Consider the following 16,550-nt stretch of genomic DNA (forward strand, 5'->3'; position numbering starts at 1 on the left):
CAAACAGATGAAAAAATGTTAATGCCTCTTTGCTTCATATTGTCTTCTGACAATGAAGAGTTGGGATCATGTAGAACTAGCTTGTGGCATTCAAAAAGGGTTAAGATGCGATTCTAAGATCTTGAATTAACCGGAAGAACGTGGAGATGCTCGGAGGTAAAAAATTTCTTGCCTTGAGAAAACTCAGAGAGACAGCGAGAGAAAAAACACAAAACAGTTTTAGGACTAATGCTTGTGAAGCAAGTCACTGTTTTTGCCACGAGTGTGAACAAGATGAAACTCAGATTCCTCGCAAAAAAAAAAAAAATGAAGGCAAGAGAAAATATGGAGCCCTCAGTAACGATTACCGTGTTTCATGTCTGTTGCCTAATCAGCTGAGAATGCTGGGGCTGTCCCGGTTCACACGGCACTGAGCCTCGCTGACAAGGGTTACCCGGATCGTAAGACAAACAATCTCACAAAAACAATTACAGCAACATCGATGAATTGTTGCCTTGCACTTTGGACATAGATAGTATCGTGGCACACAAACTATCAAACTGTATCCCTCCCACCCTCATCTCTGAGGGGTCCTACTGTAGAGGCAAACTTCCCACTTCACATATAAATATTCCATTTCAATTTTGAGAGTATTGACAAGAAATCGTCAGTCAATCCTCGGTGAATCTAGTGATGACAAGAGGCTAATGGCTAGAAGAAGGTTTGGTCGAGAAGTGCAGAGAATACGGGAGTACAATCGAATTGTGTTCACTTCTCAAAGATTATCCGGACGACCAGAGACTTGGAGACTCTACTTTAATCACCGGACCATTGTCCAAAGGCCACTCGTAGTTCTATGAGCTAACATTCTCTGTCCCTGGGTAGATCGATTGTCTGGCTTTGGTTTGTTGACAACAGACGGAGGCGTCTGTGTATGTTTCACACTTTGCAGCTGTGGAAGCTTGTGCTTGTCAATAAGAAGCTCGACTGTTGGTGGGTCTGAATTGTTTATGTATTAATGTCTGGTTACGCGAGCCATGTCGTTCTTTATTGTGTAATTAATTATAAGTGATTATCCGCTCACATTGAACTGCTTGCTGATATCCCCTTGGACAAACGAGTTATTTTTGTTTGACTGTGTTAGATAAAACAACTGAACAAGCATGCATGGGCTATTATATCCACGCTATGCTGTTGTAAGTCGTGAACTATTTCGTCATTCGTGCCATCGCGCTCGTGTGATGCCCACTTGTGCCTCAAACACTTATCGCAGCATCCACACCACAATATATAAAAATTATTCCGGTCGTGGACCACGAACCACACGATGCTTTTGCACACGCACTTGCCCTTTTTCTTGCATCAAGAGTTTTTTTTTAAATGTTTGTTTTTCTGTGTCGGTAATAACACTGTGAGCTCCCTACCTAGTGTATTGAGGCAACACTGGTTCCAGCAAGCTGTCATTCTGGATATGGCTTTGTCGGAGAAGCAGTTCTGGTTTCTGCTCACCCCCTCCAATATTTTCTGACTTTTTTTTTCTGCAACAATCTTGAATCCATCGAGCGCAGATATGTAGTCCCCGAGGACGCCTGCTCGAGACTATTAAAATGATTATTGACTCGATTATCTTCTTTATTGACTCGAACTTGCAGAATCTCCCTCGTTTCACCTCTCCCGGACATCCCCGCTTTGCAAGTTTTTAACGGAGCACTGCATGTTGACACAGCTTTGGAATCGGTTCCTTTTGCCTTGATGGACCACTCTCGTGTATTAATGTTCAAGTCTTGTTATTTTAGGGGAAAGGGCCTTGTAAGGCTAACAACCCTGTTGAATAAAATTTGACCGTGTTGCAAATCCACGAATATCGTCCTGAACGGCAAGAAAAAACAACGATAACAGTTTGTGACGGGAACAAGTACAGGTTTCAGGTGTTGAGATGAAGATTAAGGTAAGTGACGACACCACAGCAAGATCCTGGAAAGCACTCGCGGAGAGCTCTTTAGCTGCTGTGTATTGTTGTTGTTGTTGTGCTGCTGTTCTTTAACATAACTTCCATTCAGTAGTCGCAGAATCATATTTGTCCTTATGTGTCTCTTACAGTGAAATTAGTTCATCTAAAGTAATGACACAAGTTATTCTTGGTGAAGTGAGCATGAAACCTAACTTTCTTTTTTTTTTCACTCATTATCCTTTTTCGCGACTTCTTTTTGATGTTTTCTCTTTCGAGTTTCTTCCTTTGTCTGTCCTATTTTTTTGTTATCTTGTTTGTTCTTGTAGGTTGTTTCATCCTAAAGATGATACCTAATTGTATAATGTTTCTCGAGTCGTGAGCTTCGAGCTATAAACACACGAAGACTGAAAATTGTGCCACCTTTGTACTAAAAAGTCTTGTTAACTTTTTAGACGGTACAGATATTTAAATAATCGAGGCCTTCACTACCAGGTAACAAAAATTGTTATATGTCAAGAAGATTGGTTTTATCAGAAGAAGGGGGTATCCTGCAAAAAGGTTTATTTTTTCTCTTCCTTTGAAACGTATCGGGAGGCGTTGATGGTAGAAGTGAGAAGCTACATCTTTCTCCCGATTATTTGTCCCTTTGTAACAAGACACGCCCATCCTTGTGTAATCCCGAGATGTCTCAAACCCTTTAGAGTCCGTTAGAACCCCACCCCTCGCAATTCCTTCCTTCCCCGTACCCTTGAGTTCTGTCCAGTTCCTCCTCATCTTGAGGATCACTCCACCACAGAACAAGGTCTAATTTTAACTCAATTCCTGTCCTTGCAAGTCGACGAGAGTTTGTCCTGCGCTAAAGAGATCTCCATCCAAAGAAACGTGAGAAACAAAATAAACAAAATAAGAAAACCAACAAAACATTCCCTCATCGCCGACAACTCTTGATGCGGCTTACGGCCGACACGCCGACTGAAGCCATCGGTGGTGGAGATGGAGGACGAGGGCCGACGAGTGGCGACAACGTTAAAAATGGCGATAATCCTCGCCGTGGGTCTGGTACAAACGTGAGATGAGAGCATGCAGCTGCTCTTACATCACAATCGATGACAATCTCCTGGCTTTTATTAACTGATGAAGCGCGTGACTGTGTATGAGTGCGAGCGTGTGTGCGTGCGTGTGTGTATACATGCGTAGATCCTTGCAGGCATGGGATGTGTGTGAGAGAGCATTCGTAAGGCATGGGATGTGTGTGTGTGAGAGAGGGAGGAGCAAGGTAGGCGATTACAACCTAATCATATTCACAATTGCACTACTCATAATATAGAGAGCTTCATAATCTCAGACGGTATGAGTTTATTGAGCAACCCTGACACACTCTATTTCTAACAGAGGTAAGCAACAAAAAACGTCATGGAGGCTGCCGAAACTTTCCAGTTAGAAAGAAAAAGGAAGACAGAAACAGAAAAGAAATAAAAAAACGGGTGGAGAGAGAGAAGGAGAGAGGGAAGGAAAGAGGTAGGGCGCGAAGAAAGGGTAAAAGTGCGAGCGAGTCACGTGACGGCTTCACCTGTTGCCGCACCTGGTCTGTCATGGTAGGCAAGAGACATTAAAAGTGTTTTGCTGTTTTTCTGCACCGACCCTGCGGATGAGCAAGCTTGACTCCAATGAAGCAGCAGACCACAACTGGTCAGCATCACAGCTGGAGGAGCAAGGGGATGAAACTGTAACCGCCACAAAGGCCATCCAGTGCACGGTGTCAGATGGAAGATGGAAGATGCACTAGGGTATCTGATCTCTTGTCAAAGTAGAAGACAGAGAAACTCATTCATGTCTTCGTAATCTGTTCGTGTCTTGGAGTATTCCGGGACCAGAAACCACCCATCTGCTTTTTTAATAAATAAATGGAAGAAATATTTTTGTTGAGAAAAAAAAAAAAACAGCACGTAGGCGGTGGACACGAACACAGGTCTCTTCAAACCCCTTCCCTGGTTTGTCCTACTGCCCACTTCCCGTTCTCTGAGGCGGATGAATAAATTATTTTGTCAACACTTTGTCTTTCTAGCGGAGGTGGTGGAGAGACAGAGAGAGAGAGACTTTTAATGATGTGTTTGACTATTTTGAGAGAGTCGTTGAGTGCAATTTATTCAAACCTCATCCTGTACAAATCAACCAGCTGTTTGCATTATTTCTTATCTTTTACCAGTAATAAAGTTTCCAAATATGCAAAAACAGTTGTTTGGATGGCTTTCAATCCCGGACTAGAATGATCGTTCAATTCAAGATTTGCTTTAAAGTAAGTATTTTTGTGGAGATAAAAGCTCTTCAAATTCATTAGCAAAGCGGGAAATGAAAGCAAGCAATCTCCCAAAAAAGTTCACGTAGCCTAAATTGAACTCCGTTCCCATATTTTTCCATTGTAATGTGAATGAAATTAATTTGTTCAGACACAAGAGCGGCACAGATCAAAGGCCTCAGGTGTGGGCAGCTTATTGGTCACGTGGTGAAGTCACTTTCACGTGGGCTTGTGCTACATAGGCTCGTGCGGACACGCACACGCATGCCAACACACTTGCATGCATGCAGGTACGAATACTAACTCACTACTCACACTCACTACTCACACTCAATGCTCACACTCAATACTCACACTCAATACTCACACTCAATACTCACACTCAATACTCACATACGCAACAGATGAAACAACAAGCAAATAAAAGAAAAGAAAAAAAATTAAAGACAAGGGAAATGTTTAGAAAGGGTTGGTCACAGAATTGCGATAGTTATGAATAAACATCCTTTAATAATAATAATAAATAATAATAATAATAATAATAATAATAATAATAATATAATAATAATAATAATAATAATAATATAATAATAATGAATAATAATAATAATAAATAATAATAATAATAATTAAATAATAGGTACTTGTAACTAACGTAGATCACACTCTATGCGCAGACCAGTAATGGTTAATGAAAGATACATGTATAATAATATAAAGATTAAAACTCATGCACAGATATGCACGCACGAACACACACACACACACACACAAACAGCTAAGAGGACAAGCTCTGTGTACTTGCTTCCATAATTGTGATAATAGCTGCTTTGATATCACCTGAGTTGATGGCTTGGCCTAAAATAGCAATTCCATCCATATTCCCATTAAATTAAAAAAAAAGTAAACTTCTTTTCCGCCATGAAAACAGCCAAATTCCAAATTAACGCATCCTGGAGTTCGTCCTGATCTTCGTTCTTAATTTTTTTTATTAAATCCCGACCAACCATAAAACCAACTAAAACCCGAGTCCAACCCTCAGTTGAACCCAAACTTCCACCCCAGACACCCGACACAGATCTCACAGAAGCTTTACTCGATGCTTTGTGAGGCGTGTGAAGGAGGCTCAGCAGGTTCCTTACTTATATATAATAATTATTATACACCGTTATATATAATAGTTATACACCGGAGAGCGCGTTCCTCCCTCCGTCTCCCTTTCTCCTCTTCCCGCCTGTGACAAGCGAAGACCGGAAGGGAGGCGGAGGGGAGACATCAAAGAGTTACTCTTCCAGTTCTGTTGGTGCGTCAGGATATGGAATCTGACGTCGACACATGTGTGTAGTCGGGTGAAGAGACAACTTTAAAATATTTTCAAATTTGTGACTTGTATTAAATGTTTGAAACTGCAGCTGACAAGAAGGCAAAATAAAAACGGAACAACAAGTTTGCTTGAGATGTAAGATTTGTGTACTCTTTAAATTGCAGAGTGTTACGAAATTGAGTATTTTTAGTTTGACGGGGCCTTGGCAGGAAGTGGCGATGTCAAGGCCAGGGCGTACTGCGTCTTAATTTTTTAATATTTTTTTTTTTATTTTGCATTTTTAGCATTTTTGAAGGGATCTATAAAAAGCTGGGGTAGACCTAGGTGGTCGTTATTCGATTTTTCTGAGTTGTTAGTAGTACTCTGTGTGAGTTGTTAGTAGTACTCTGTGTGAGTTGTTAGTAGTACTCTGTGTGAGTTGGAAATAAGAGGATGCGAGTAGCCTGTGTGGCAGTCCGCTGATTATGTGGTTATAACGTTGAGTTGTTGAACATTGAAATAATACTGAGAAATATTACAGTGTGAGCCGCTGTATACGTGTTCTATCTTGTGTTTCAACGGATGACTGAAGTGACTTTGTACAGGGAAGTGTGACACCGCAGAACTTTCAGATCTTAAAAACGAGCCAAGTTAGCGCTACGGTCGTAACATCTGGGGCCTGTCCGGGGATCTGCACCGTCATCGTTTCCGTTGCAAAGAAGCTGCTGTATAAAGGACAAGAGAACTGTGAGTGAATCTTTTTGAGTTGAGTGTACAGCCATGGAAGTTACGAAGGAGCTAGTGAAGTTAGGCAAAGAAATTAGGCCTGGAGAGAGAAGAGTTAAAAGAGTTTGTAGAACAGAAGGAGAGGGAAAGAGGAGCAGAAAGAAAGAAGAAACAAAGAGAGAGGGAGAGAGAAGAAAGAGCTGCCGAGCGAGAACTACGGAATTACAACTAGAACATGAAGAGAGAGAAAGACAACGCGTGCATGAATTAGAGATGGCGCGTCTGAGGTCAGCCAGTCACCATGTCGGAGGTGTCTGTGAAGTGTGAGAGGCCAAAGTTGCCGAAATTTGTTGACGGAAAAGACAGTATGGACAGTTATTTACAACGGTTCGAGCGCCATGCTGAGCTGTCTAGTTGGCCACGAAGTGATGTGGCGGTGTCACTCAGTGCGTTACTGTCGGGGCATGCACTGGACATTTATTCACGCATGCCGACACAAGCAGTTTCAGACTATTATCAGTTGAAGCAAGCGTTGTTGAGTGGATATGACTTCACGGAGAATGGCTTTAGGCGACGTTTCCGTGCAAGTAAACCAGAGAAAGGGGAGAGCCCCGAGCAGTTTACAGAAAGGAAAGAGCATACCTTTATAGATGATTGAGGCAGCGGGGCAAAAGACGGACTTCGACGGTCTGTTGTATATAGTACTCAAAGAGCAGTTCATCGAAGCTGCCCCAAAGACTTGGCAGTCTTCTTACAGCAGCAAGAAGACCAGAGCCTAAAAGCATTGTCAAATGCTGCGACAAGATACCTGCAGTCGCAAGGCAGAGAGTTCACAGCCAGGTTAAGAGGGTCCCTGTCTGCAGCCGACACGGCCCAGAACATCACATCTGCCCAGCGCAGCCAAGGTTACGATCGGCATCAAGGCAAACGAGCTGCGTTGTTATTCCTTGCGGTGGAAAGGGTCACAAACGCCATGGCGTGCCCGAGCAAACTCGATGAGACATTCAACCAGCCGCCAAACATTGGAGGGAAACACACGACGGACTCCCAACGTCGGAATCGTCGTCCTGTGATGTCAGCAAACGTAGCCATTTGTGAGGGAGATAGCCAAGGGCCAAGCTATGAAGGCCGACGACAACACACACGATCGCTACTGACAGCACGACCCCAGAACGAGCGGCACACTCCAGTGGTAGAACTGCGCGTTTACCATGGAGGACGACCGGCGACATTGGTAATATGCCGGTGTCACGCGGACAGGTGGGAGGTAACAACGTCACCGTGCTGAGGGACACTGGATGTTCTGGAGTCGTCATTCGGAAAGACCTTGTGTTAGAAGGCCAGTTCACGGGTAACAACTCGAGGCTCAGATGCTGCCACGGGCATACGCAGGATGTGCCGACTGCTGATGTTGAAATATCATCGCCGTATTTCAGTGGCCAGGTGAATGCAGTATGCCTCGATAACCCGCCATATGATCTGATCATCGGCAACATTGAAGGCGCTAGAGCCGCTGCATGAACGCCCGACCCAGAGTGGGAACACACATGTGCTGTAATGACTAGAGCACAGGCGGCCAAAGAAAAAGTAAAAAACCTCAAGCTTTAGCTGTCATACCGAACGTGAGAATGCCTGACATTGATAAAGAAGAACTCATTCGGATGCAGCGAGATGACCCGACACTGGATCAATGTCGTAAGCAGGTCGCCAAGTACACAGAAGATGACGAAAAGATCAGGTTTGAGGAGAAAGGAGGGGTGTTGTACCGCATATTCCGCCAGCGAAACTTCCATAATGGGCAGCCGGTCCGCCAAGTGCTAGTCCCAGCTCCCTTACGGCGGTCAGTGATGGACGTCGCACATTCATCCATCATGGGTGGTCATTTAGGTGTCAGGAAGACTTTGGACAGAGTCACTGCAGCCTTTTACTGGCCTGGCATCTCCGGGGATGTAACCCGCTTTTGCCAGTCTTGCGATGCCTGTCAGAAAACGGGTGCATAAAGGCAAGGTGGCTAAAGTACCTTTACAGAAGATGCCGCTGATCGATGTGCCTTTTAAGCGGGTAGCGGTAGACCTCATAGGTGAGATTAAGCCCGCCAGCGAGTCAGGACATAGGTATAGTCCTGACGCTAGTTGACTACGCAACCAGGTACCCAGAAGCGGTCCTCTGAAAGAGATCGATACTGAGACCGTCGCTGAAGCCTTGATTGGAATATTTCAGCCGCCTTGGAGTGCCAGAAGAAATACTTAGCGATTTGGGACCCCGATCAGTTTGTGTCTGAATGCATGAAAGAGGTTCTCCAGGCTCCTCAGCATTCGCCAGATTACCACCACCCCATACCACCCGATGTGTAATGGACTTGTCGAGAGATTCAACGGTACCCTTAAGGCCATGCTAAGAAAACTGTTGCCGCGACCAGCCTAGACAGTGGGACCGATACGTCAACGCACTGCTGTTCGCTTATCGGGAGGTCACCCAAGAGGCTACGGGTTTTTCACCTTTTGAACTGTTATTTGGACGAACCATACGAGGTCCCATGCACATTTTGAAGGAGCTATGGACCAAGGAGGTCAACGAACCCGAAATTCGGAACAGCTATCAGTATGTATTTCGAGCTGCGGGAAAGGTTGGAAGAAAACCTTAAAGCTAGCGATGACTGAATTAGAGAAGGCTCAAGGAAAGGCCAAGCCATTTCTATGATCGGAAGACGAAGAACAGAACGTTCAAGCCCGGCGACAGAGTCCTAGTGTTACTACCCTCAGACCGCAATAAAACTGATTATGCAATGGAAAGGTCCGTTTACAGTGCGAAACGTCAAGGGCGCTGAACGACTACGTCGTGTTTATAAAAAAGAAAAGAGAAGTGTTTCCACGCCAATCTGCTCAAGCGGTACATAGAGAGAGATCAGATAGAGCGGTTGAAAAACATTACCGAGATAGCAATCGCTTCGATTGCTAATGGGGCCGCCAAGCTGAGCAATTCGGCATCATGTCAAGTGGCCACCATCACGAGCGATGAAGATGGTGTGTCGAGGACGGGGGTGAGGACCTCCTCGAACTGGGAGACATACACCATGGTGAGTCGGTGGACAACCTGGTTTACGGGCTCAATCTGTCAACCAACAACGGCAGAGCTACAAGAACTAGTGAGACAAACATAGCTGTATCTTTACGGACGTACCGGGAAAAACTAACCTCATCCAGCACGAGATACGATTAACGTCAGACGTGCCGGTCAGATCAAAGCCTTCACCGATACCATACGCTACCAGGGAGTCTTTGAAGAAGGATATCGAGGAAATGCTGCGTTTTGGAAATTATTCGGGAGTCCAAGTCACCCTACGCGTCGCCAGTTGTGGTAGTGAGAAAGAAAGATGGAAGCAACAGGGTGTGCGTCGACTTCAGGAAACTTAATAAACTTACCCACTTGGACCAGAGCCCTGCGACGCCGGCTGATCTGTTCCGACAGCTGAGCGGTGACAGATTCTTTACGAAAATCGATTTGAGCAAGGGTTATTGGCAAGTGACATACCCGAAGAGGACATCCAGAAAACAGCGTTCGTTACACCCGATGGTCATACGAATTTTTGAGAATGCCCCGTTTGGAATGAAAAATTCAGGTGCAACAATTGAGGAGGGGTTTAAAGAAGATATTAGACGACTGGAGGGTATCGTGCACTACTCCGACGATATACTGGTTCACACTCAGACTTGGGAAGATCATCTCCGCGTGATCCGCGTGCTGCTTGATCGCATCGTCGAGAACAACCTGACTGCCAGGCCTAGTAAGTGTATACTCGGCACTGATGACGTAGACTTCATAGGGCAGCGTCTTAAGAGCGGAGTGAAAGGAGTGCACGAGACAATGTCAAGAAGGTGAGAGATGCACCAAGGCCACAAAATAAGAAGCAGTTACGTTCTTTTTTGGCCTGGCATCCTTTTATCGGGAGTATATGCCTCACTTCGCAGCCGTGACGGCACGTTTCCTCACGGACCTTCTAAAGAAAGGACAGCCAAATTCACTCGAAGTGGGGTGAAGCGCAAGAGCGGGCATTTGTTACTGTCAAAACATTCCTGACCAGTGACCCGGTGCTGCAGCTCCCAGATCCTTCTAAGATGTACGTTTTAAGCACAGATGCATCAGATACAGGGGTTGGGGCGGTTCTGATGCAGGAACACGAAGAAAGTTATTCCCTGTCTGCTACGCAAGCAGAAAGCTGAATGGGGCTGAGAGAAGATACTCCACTATCGAAAAGGAGTGTTTAGCCATCGTATGGGCGGTGAGGAAAATTCCGGTTATATACCTAGAAGAGTTAGGTTTACCATACGGACAGACCACAACCCTCTCACCTATTTGAACACTGCACGATTTGAGAACAATAGGGATGAGGTGGACCTTGTTTTGCAGAACTTTGACGTGCATTTTGACTCTGTAAAGGGATCGGACAACGTTGGTGCTGATTTCTTGAGCCGGGTTGGCTCAAAGAACTGAACTGAGCTGAAATATAACTACAATCCGATGAAGGATACTGTGATTAGCAATTACATGTGTGAAGTTTTGTTAAGTAGCTTATTGTTAAGAGACTGGGTTAGTTTTGATGTGAGGAGAGATAATGCTTTACTTTGGTTTTTGGTTGGGAAGATGGATGATACCTTAAAATGTTTGTTTTATTTCGTATGTTTGTAGAAGAAAGTCCTGCGGAGTTTCTTCTTGAAGTGGGAGGGTATGTTACGAAATTGAGTATTTTAGTTTGACGGGGCCTTGGCAGGAAGTGGCGATGTCAAGGCCAGGGCGTACTGCGTCTTAATTTTTTAATATTTTTTTTTTATTTTTGCATTTTTTAGCATTTTGAAGGGATCTAATAAAAGCTGGGTAGACCTAGGTGGTCGTTATTCGATTTTTCTGAGTTGTTAGTAGTACTCTGTGTTGAGTTGTTAGTAGTACTCTGTGTGAGTTGAAATAAGAGGATGCGAGTAGCCTGTGGGCAGTCCGCTGATTATGTGGTTATAACGTTGAGTTGTTGAACATTGAAAATACTGAGAATATTTACAGTGTGAGCCGCTGTATACGTGTTCTATCTTGTGTTCAACGGATGACTGAAGTGACTTTGTACAGGGAAGTGTGACACCGCAGATTTTCAGATCTTTAAACGAGCCAAGTTAGCGCTACGGTCGTAACACAGAGATCATGTTTCTGCGTAATTGTCAAAAAAAAAACAAAAAAACCAGGAATCAGAGGATTCCGATTTTAGAGTGACTTCCCTTTGTGTTGACCTTATTTGTCGTTGTTTTAACTGTTATTATTATATTATTATTGTTTTTTAAGTTTAATAATCTCCTACACATTGAAGTGAAAATGGAGATTGTCATTTGATTTAGAAATATACCTGTAAACACGTAGGAGAGTTGGAAGACCAAAACAGACTTGGAAAAAGAACAGCAGAGAGAGAGAGAGACAAAGGACGTGGGAACCATATGGGCCCAACTTAGGGGCGCTGCCCTAAACCTGTCCGCTGGCGAGGGGTTGTTCCGCCCTATGCTCCTCCAGGAGCAACAAGCAATAAATGAAACGTAAACGAAACGAAAACTAGCAGGAATCTCATGGGTTTTTAATGTTGACCCATGACCTTTCAGTCTACGGAGGGTTGTGGAGGGTGATGTGTTAGAGACCTCGTCTAACCTGTGGTAGTGAGTGCAGTGCCTGTCTCCTCTCATTCTCTGTCTACTCCACCAAACCTCTTAGAGGGTCAGATACCCACACAGCAGCTGCGTCAACTGCGCCACAGGAGTATCGAACCAGCCTGTGGTCTCAGAAACACTAATGCTCTAATCCCTCGGCTGTTTGCTTTCTTTGAAGAAAGAAAGAAAAAAATAAACAGTCGTGTATTTTGCTGTCACAAAGTCCTATTCGGCTGGTAAAGACTCAACTCTGGTTTATTGTGCACGTGGAGCTTATCGGTTGAAAATAGCTTCCGTCCTTAATAAAATGTAAAGAACAAACTTCTGCAACCACGAAGTCCAAAGGACGAGACTAAAGATGTGAAGACAGATGAGCTCATGTGAGTGGGAGAGGAGACACAAGCAGGTGTGCCAACACCTGAGTTTCGGCTATAAGCGTCACGACCACGCAGGCGACTAATCACAAGGAGCCACTAAATGAAAAATTAGCTAAAAACTATTTAATCTTTGGCATTAACGCCTCTCCTTTCCACCGACTGCCCACTCACAATAGAGAGACGGAATAACATCACTTCACGCAAGTGCAGCGATTCAAATGAAATGTGTGTTTGGCAGATGACTCATTGTACTTGCCAAATAGCTTGTCCTCATTGACAGGCGTTCTTTATAAAATTGATTAAATCAGCTTAGTTCATCAGACTGGAAAACTTTTAGACATTAGACCAAAGAGCGCAAACTCTGGTTAAACTCTCTCGTTCTTATCTCTTTTTTTTCACATTTGTTTTCGATATATCTGCTTTGTTCATGAGTGTGTCGATGCTTCTGCTCCTCTGTGTGTGCGTGCGTGTGTGTGTGTGTGTGAGAGAGAGAGAGATAACTCATCAATCGCTGGTCAAGTAGCAAGACGAATATTCAGACCAAGTTTAGCCTTCACTTGTACTGGGGACCGACGACCTAAGACTTATTTCTAAGACCTTCCCATGTAGCCGGCCCCAGCTTTTCTCGCTTTAGTATCATTATTGTTCTGGAATGTTCTTTTGTATTTTACACTGTTCCTCCACTCGGAGAGATATGCGCACGCCTTACTGGATTGTTTACAATATGCTAAACATTATTACTGCCTGTCTGCCTGCTTGCCTGTCTGTCTATCTGTCTGCTGGTATGTCTGCCTGCTTGTTTGTCTGCCTGCTTGCCTGTCTGTCTGTCTGTCTGTCTGTCTGTCTGTCTGTCTGTCTGTCTGCCTGCTTGCCTGTCTGTCTGTCTGTCCAGGAAATTACGAGTTGAAGAACAGTCTCCACAGTCACCTTAAAATAAAGATAAGACATAAGCAAAGATGTCGTTGAGAAAAAAAAAACATTGCAGCAACATGGGCTGACAGTTTGCTGTGTGAATACAGCTACATTTTTAGGACAATGAGCAACAAGCTCCCCACTGAGAGTCCTATACAAGAAAATCCGGATTTTGTGTTTATATCGGGTACTCCTCATCAACCGAGATGTAGATTCAGTCACGGTTTAGTGCGGATTTTCTTGTAGCCGCTACCTGGGATTTTCGTCAAGATTAATTGTTCATCTGTGTTTTCGTTTTGCTGCTTGCTTCTGTTCACAACTGGGCTTTTTTCGTGTCTAAACCAACCTTTTTTTTTTTTTTTTTTTTTGACTAACGGTCTCTATGACAATATCTACGAAATCTTCTCTACTTCACTGTAGTTGTGCCACTCTCGGAACCACTTCACTACATTTGAGAATTTGAGATTGTGGATTTAGTCTATCGGCAGCGTGGACTGAAACTTTCTGTAATCTGCCCCCCACGCCAGGGTAGGTGGTCCATCTGATCTCACGTCTTTGATTACACCTAAAAAATAAATTCTAATTCTAAACTGATTGCCTTTCTATATATCTGTTTGTCTGTCTGTCCATCTATGTTGATAACACACACAAATACACACAATATATGAAAGGACATCCGCTGAGTAATGCTTGTCTACATTTTGCCGGCAATGACAGAAACAATGAAGATGACAGCCGTTGAATGTCCCCGTACAGTTGTTGCCCACATCCCAGCCTGTCGCATCGTGTTTCGTGGTGTCGTTAGACATAAGCTATTAATGCTTGGCGGGCACCGGCGCTGGTGGCATCGTGTTACAATCTCATTTGATTGAGCGCCGGACGTTTTTGTCTGGCCGTCACACAGGAGGTGTGCTTTCCTCCCACTTTTCAACACTTCAAGCAAAGACAGCCTCGTCTTCTGAACCCCTGTGTTTGTAGACCTTCCATTTGCACCTAGTATTTGTAGTCCCACAGTTGAAGCTGTTGGTTTTGCGAGGCAGGACTTTGGTCTTAAAGAGCTGAGCTTGCAGGAGCACTCAGTTGCAAGAAGCGGGTTGTAGCAGTCCACTCGAGTTCCAAGCAAGCGGGGCAAAAAGGAAAGACTGTAAGTTGTCTTTGAGTTTGATGACTATCGAGGATTTTAAAATAAGAGTAATAAAGTGAAATGCTCGGTTAAATCCCATCGTCGAGGTACTGATCCTGTTCCTGACGTTGCTGCTTTGCAACAATGCCAACAACAGGTGCAACAATACAAGTCATGCACTGATTGTCACTATTGTAACCACGAACTGTAACCATGGATGTGTTTAGGTGGATTGCTGTCTGTCTGCCGAGACCAACGCTTAGTCTCTTGCGAAGTTCTCCTCTGTTAGTCTCGGCGAGCCTGAACAAAGAACGTGACTAAACCGGAAGCTTTGTAGTCTCATGCCTCGTTTTAGTAGTTAACTGGAAAAACTCGTCTGCCAGCAGTCCAGTAATATAAGTTCGTCATTGTATCCATCGTAACAACGGATTAGCTACTGTAACCACGGATTGTGACCACTGTAACCACCGATTATAATCGAAGTTAATAAAGGTGCTAGTATGATGAATAATTAAATGTTATTCTTAAGTGTAACTGAGAACTTATGCAGTGACACAACTATCTGAATTTTCAGGCTATGTGTGTGTATGTGTGTGTGTTGATAAAGGTACATTTGATGTCTAACCTAAACTGTGTGCTCGTGCACCTGTATGTATGTAAAACACTTTGACCCTGTTGGCTATTGGGGAAAGATTGTGTTATCACGAAGGTCTCAAGGGCATGCGGTCATCTTTATTTTTCGTGTGGTTAATTAACTCATATCACATTTATGAGTGTTTTCTATAATGTGCTTTTGTTTTGGGTTTGTCCTGTTGTCCTGTGAGTTTTTTCCCAAGTAAATGATAATGACCTGTTTCCCGCTTGCGGATTTAATGTCGCCATTAATTAAGGAATTGGGCGTTGCTTGAGACAGTGTGCCCGATGGAGTTTTCTTCAGTTTGTCCATCCATCCCATTTCTTTCTCTCTCCCCTTCTCACGTCAACCATTTCACCAATAAACTGCAAGCGTGACCCACAATCACTCCATCGCGTGCACAGCAACATGCGAAAGGCACGCGACTGCTCTCGTCATCAAAGCTAAACCGAGGGAATCTTCTTGCCTGAATGGACCTAAACTAAGTAAATAAAAGGATATATGGCTTTTAAAAATGTAATTTAATTAGATATGTTTCAGCTACTAAATATTATTATTATTATTATTATTATTATTATTATTATTATTATTATTATTATTATTATTATTATTATTATTATTATTATTATTATTATTATTATTATTATTATTGACTTGTCCTTGTAGTCAGTGCTTTTTTCAGTTGTAGTTTTCTCCTCCAACCACATTTAGCTGTCAAAGCGAGGCTGATGGCGTGCTGGACTTAAGGCTGAATGGCGTCCACAGCAGTAAAGAAGCAGAGATGCTCTCCTGGGGATTTCGGTTCCTGAATGTAGTCTTCTTGGCACCATTTTTAGAGAACCCAGATTTTCTTTGAACATCCTCTCTGTGGGTGCGTGAGAGCGCATGTCTGTCGCCATCCGGGTTATTTTATGAGGATCCTTAGAAAAATCCGTTCCTACGTTAAATGAAAAGACAAAATAATTGAACCCTGGTTGTGTTTTAAGGCGAGAAATCCTTTTGTTTCTCCTTGTCACCTTATCTCATTCTCGGATGTAATCTGTGTCCCTGTGTCTCTTTAAACTCGGTCTCTCTTTCATTCTCTCTCTGTCACACTCTCTCTCTCTCTCTCTCTGTTTGACTGTCTCAGATTTTTTTTCTGTATATTTGTCTGTCCTTTATTATCTTCGATCCAACCAATAAAATGTGTTTTATTATTTTATTACATTTGTTGTTGAAGTTATTGTCAGTGGCGGTGTGCATGAGTGACGATGTTTAATTTATTGTGTTTGTTTGTTTTCCTGTCCTTATTCTATCAATGTATCCGCACTCCTAACACCAGGCTCCCCCAGGACCAGACATCCCCACTGCCCCCAGCATCCCTACACAACCGTGAGCTTCACATTACTCACTTCATTTCAAACAACATGGTTTTCAATCTTTCAACTTCTCTCGAACGTGACTTCTAGATTATTCGTCTCCTCTCAAACGTGACTTCTGCATCATTGAATCCACTTGTACTGGATTCGCATCTCAGCCGGTGCCGTGAGCAGGCAAAGCTGTCAGCTTGGTGGACACTTATACATATTAAT

This window comes from Pomacea canaliculata, linkage group LG2 (genome assembly GCF_003073045.1).
Source record: "Pomacea canaliculata isolate SZHN2017 linkage group LG2, ASM307304v1, whole genome shotgun sequence".
Taxonomy (NCBI): domain Eukaryota; kingdom Metazoa; phylum Mollusca; class Gastropoda; order Architaenioglossa; family Ampullariidae; genus Pomacea; species Pomacea canaliculata.